The sequence below is a fragment of the Otolemur garnettii genome, unplaced genomic scaffold (assembly GCF_000181295.1).
Source record: "Otolemur garnettii isolate 467f Iridium unplaced genomic scaffold, OtoGar3 scaffold00005, whole genome shotgun sequence".
Classification (NCBI taxonomy): domain Eukaryota; kingdom Metazoa; phylum Chordata; class Mammalia; order Primates; family Galagidae; genus Otolemur; species Otolemur garnettii.
In genome coordinates, this window is record NW_003852400.1 from 35,052,767 (window position 1) to 35,057,836 (window position 5,070).

Consider the following 5,070-nt stretch of genomic DNA (forward strand, 5'->3'; position numbering starts at 1 on the left):
TGATCTGACCTAATCTAATAGCTTCAGAATTCATTCACCGAATTTTCTCTCTTTCTAGACAAAAAATCAATTGCTCCCAAGTTATAATTTGGCATGTATGTTTCTTCTTCTTCAGTGTTATTCCACGATCTTGGCTATATGTAAACTCCACTGAGCTTATTAAATACCAGGCCTTCTGAAGCTAAGGCAAAGAGCTATCAGACTGAACCTTCTAGGAAACTTCCCTCTCTCAATCTTCTTGCTCAGCCTTCTCTGCCAGGGATGTGTCTTCTACAATCTTTTTTTTTGCCTCAGTTCTCAAGTACAAGCAGTACACTTCCAGACTCTTTAAAGTGTCATCTGTGAGTATGATGGTGAAAACTCAATTTTGAATTAATCCAATTGGGAGCCCACAATTTGAAAATGGAACCATTCAATGAGATCATTTCCAGCTATTTTACAAATTAGTACAAGAAGCACCTTAGCACATATGTACTCTTGGCAGACTGAACTGAGAACAAATAATTCTGCAGTAAGTGATTTATAATTAATGGCTTAAAAAGTGACTAATTGCACACTAAGGACCTATTCACAGAGTAAAGTTCCATGTAGAATCTGAAAAGTCTTTAGTCCTCTTAAAATAAGGATCAAATGGTCTATTATACTATAGCTTTAGTAGGCACAATTTTTAAATGGGCTGATTAGAGCTAGATACTTTCTGTGCTTTTCAGGCATTGCCATATACATCAATATAAACACAGCCTTTATGGAGTCCCTCTTGCACAGTTATAATTTTACAGTTCATTTAGGAATTCTTAACTGGGTCAGGATTAGCTCTGTTGAAGCTTATTTTCCTTTCTGTGAGATGATTATTTAATTCAAACCCATAGTCATACTAAGATTTGATAATAATACAATGCACTTTTGTACTGGGCCATCTGCTTAACAGTTGCATCAATTTTCCCTTCCTAATGCTTTACAAAATTTAGGTACTGATAAGAAGGAAAAATAAATTATTTTGATAGAGACCATTCCTCTTGACTTCTCACTTTCCTTTCTACTAACATCCCCCATCACATACAACCAATATGAATGGGGGATTCTGTGCCATGTTTCACCCAAGTCCCTTGGTGAACTCATTCATCCCTACTCACTTTTCCTGAAACATTAGTCATAGTAAATCAGGTACAGCAGAGAATAAGGAGGTAAACTACTGCAATGTCCTACACTATTTCACTCCTCCTTCCAATTCAGCCTTCTGTCTTATCTAAGTGGGTATATCTGGGACACAGTCAAAAATCACATCAAAGGCACTTAAAGATCTGGTTGACAATATGCATCTACTGCATCAGAAACAGGGGGAGGTGTGGCCAGGAATCAGCATCTTGAACAAACTCCTGCTATCACTCTTAGCATAATGACCTTTTAGAACCAAGGAAGCAGTGAAAACACAAAATAAATAGTCTAGGTCTTCTGGCTGACAATCTCAAACCTAAATAATTAGGTTTCCTAAGCGTCATGGACACTTATCTAGCAAATCCGTTATTCTCTTCCTAACATAGAGGCAGAGTTGAGTGCAGAGCACAAAAGGTATCCAAGACTTGACCGAGAAACTTTAACTGCAATGTACACACCCCACCCAAGGGCATCTGGAACCCCCAATGCCCAGTGATAAAGTCTAACTCTGACTTAGCTCAACCTGCCCCAATCCTATAAGATTCCTATTCTGTCTGAATCAAAAAGGCATTTTTATTAGTCTAAATGTGTGTATTTAACTAATTCAAGAGGGATTTTTTTCTGCAATGCTCACTTCTCACACTGAACTCTCTCTTCTCTCCTTCCCTCTGCCCCAGCTCTTTGCTGGCTCTAACAGCTACCAGTAACTTTGGAGAAAAACATCTAAAGAAGCTATCTCAGAATTTGCTTTTAATAACTACAGTAATATCTTGGAATCTGAACTTAATCCATTCCAGAATCCTGGATTCCAAATTATTCAAGTTCCCAGATAATTTTTCCCTTTTAAAATAACAGAAACTGGATTAATCCATTTCTGGGTCCCACGAACTCGAATTTTCAAAATGATTTTACCAGTGAATATACTGAATTTTAAGGTAAAATATTAACAAATAATAACATTTGCATAAAAAGGTAAATTAATAAAATTAAAAATATATAAATCTAAAAATATAAAGGCCTGTTTCATCACAATTGAATACTTCGTTTGAAACATTCCCCTCACTGTTCACAAACTCCTTAAACTCTTAAAGACTTTTGCTGCTTCTGAATTAGAACTGGCAGCCTCTCTGTGCATAACACTATGGATCCCAGTCCTTTTTTTAAAGTTTTCAAACCACCCCCTACTGGCTTTAAACTCCTCCTTTTGAGTACTAGTATCAAGTATGCATTTCACTAAATCATCATAGTGGACCTTGACTTTATCACAAATTATTGTCTCAGAAATCACATCACCAGCCAGCTGTTTTTCATTAATCCAGAGGAATTTTTCCATCTCTTCTATACTTTTTTTATCTCCTAGAGGTCAGTGTCATAACCCCTTTCATCACATCAGATGCTTTGATAGCTTCTTTATTTTTCAAAATCATACAAACAGTTGATTTAGGCATCCCAAACATGGTAGTGAGACCAGCCACACTTGTACTTTCATGCTTAGTGATAAGATCTTTCTTAACTTCAATTGTAGCTCTATCAGCTTCCCTCTTACTCTTATTTTCCTCACTATACTTTGTAGGACCATGGCAAATATATTTAGTTGTTATTATATTAAAAAAACAAAAAACAGACACAAAAGCATAAAATTAGCAGTGAAAATCACACGAGATGCTTTCACTACAGCTTCCAACAAAGAACTGAATGACAAACCAGGTGGGTAGACTGAGCACTGGGGAAATGTAGGCACAAAACCACGTAAACAATGTGCTAGGCGTTTGGATTCCAAAACAGCATTAAGACTTTGGAAAAATTTGCTTGAATTTTTCATTTGGATTCCAAGTTGTTTGAGTTCTGGAGCATTCAAATTCCATGGGCAATACTGGAGTTGGGTTTTAGTTTCTAGCAGAGACAGTCCTTAACATGGCTATCCTTTCAGTTAAGGAACTGGGAAGTGATTACTTCAAAAGAAAGAGGTGAAGTACTACAAATTTCTTTTTGTATCACCCTGTTACAAAAATAAACTTATTTTTGAGCATTGTGACAAAATAACACAATTACATTTTATATGATTATCAGGGCTGGCATCTACCTTAAAAACATTAAAGGGTAATAGTGTTTGCTACAGCAGTATCTAAACTAAACCTAGAATGATACAGAGAAGATTAGTATGGCCCCTGTGCAAGGATGACATGCAAATTAATGAGCCATTGCATATTTTTCTGCAGAAATCTTATAAGCCAGAAGAGATAGGGGTCTCATTTTTAATCTTTTTAACAGAATATCTTCCAGTCAAGAATTCTATATCTTAGAATAACTAAGTTTCATAAATGTAGGAAAAATAATATCTTTCCCAGACAAGCCAACAGTAAGGGAACTTGTGACCACTAGAACTTTCCTACAAGAATTGCTTAAAATTGCTGTATGCATTGAATAGAGTAATCAATACATGCCAGCGTAAAAATACAAAAAGTTAAAACTCACAGCTCTTATAAAACAGTAATACAAGGGGAAAAAAACAAAGCAACTAGATAACAGTTAACATGATCAGAATAGTATCTCAAACACCAATACAAACAGTGAACATAAACAGTCTTAAGTACACCCCATTAAAAGGTTGACTAAATGGATTAGACCAAAAACAAAACCCAAATAAATGCTGTCTCCAAGAAGTTCATTTAACTTGTAAATATTCTCACAGAATCAAGGTAAATGAGTAGAAAAAGTATTTCATAAAAATGGAAAACAAAGGGTGGTGCCTGTGGCTCAAGGAGTAGGGAGCCAGGCCCATGTACCGGAAGTGGTAGGTTCAAACTGGGCCCCAGCCAAAAACTGCAAAAAAAAAGGAAACCAAAGGTAACAAGAGGGGCCATACTTATATCAGATAAAATGGACTTTAAATCATTAATGGTTAAATAAAAAGAAAGAGAAAGTCATTATATAATAAAAAGATTAATTCAATCAGAAAATATAATAAATTTAAATATATACATACCTAACATAGGAGCTCCTAGATTCATAAAACAAATATTATATGTATATAGTATAAGAAAAGAAATAACAACACTATAATAAAATAACCAGGAACTTCAATACTCCACTGACAGAATAGAGCACTGCAGCAGAAAATCAGCAAAGAAAACATTTAACTTAAATTGCACTCTACATCAAGTGAACCTAAAAGACATTTACAGAACATTCTACCCCCAAATTACAGAATACACCCTCTTCTTATCAGCACATAGGACATATTCCAAGACAGATCACATGCTGGGCCATAAAACAAGACTCAGTAAATTTAGGAAAATCAAAATCATACCATGTATCTTCTCAGACCACAGTAGAATAAAGCTAGAAATCAATTCCAAAAGAAACTCTCAAGATGACACATATGCATGCAAATTAAATAACTTCTACTGAATAATCCTTGGGTCAGTGACATAATCCAGGTGGAAATGAAAATAATGTTTAAAGTGCATGGCCAGAGGCAATACAAACTGTGAAAATCTCTGAGATAAAGAAAAAGCAGGGTTAAGAAGGAACTTCACAGTACTAAGGGACTACTTCAAAAAGATAGAAAGAATAAGACCTCATCAATTTAAAACATTTTTGTGTAGCTAAAGACACAATCAACAATGCAAAGAGATAATCTTCAGAATTGGAGAAGGTACTTACATGTTTACTTACATGTTACTAATCTGACAAACGGCTAATTGCCAGAATTTTCAAAGAATTCCAGCAAATCAACAAAAAAAGAGCAAACAACCCCATTAAAAACCGGGCAAGAGCCCGTCCAGAAGGAGGCTGAAAGGACAGAACCTTAGCAAATTAGCTGATGGTTTGGAGCAGAGACAAGAGAGAAGATTGAAGAGTGCACTTCAACCTTCCTGAGGCGAGCTGCGACCCTGAAACTACAACCAAAAG

At 35.6% G+C, this 5,070-nt stretch overlaps 1 non-coding gene across 1 annotated transcript; it reads left to right on the plus strand.

Annotated features, from left to right (window-relative positions):
• The first annotated feature begins 3,265 nt into the window (after positions 1-3,265).
• LOC111722091 lies at positions 3,266-3,368 on the plus strand. The gene has a single exon (XR_002771034.1). It is a non-coding gene; the product is annotated as a U6 spliceosomal RNA (small nuclear RNA).
• Positions 3,369-5,070: the final 1,702 nt, after the last annotated feature.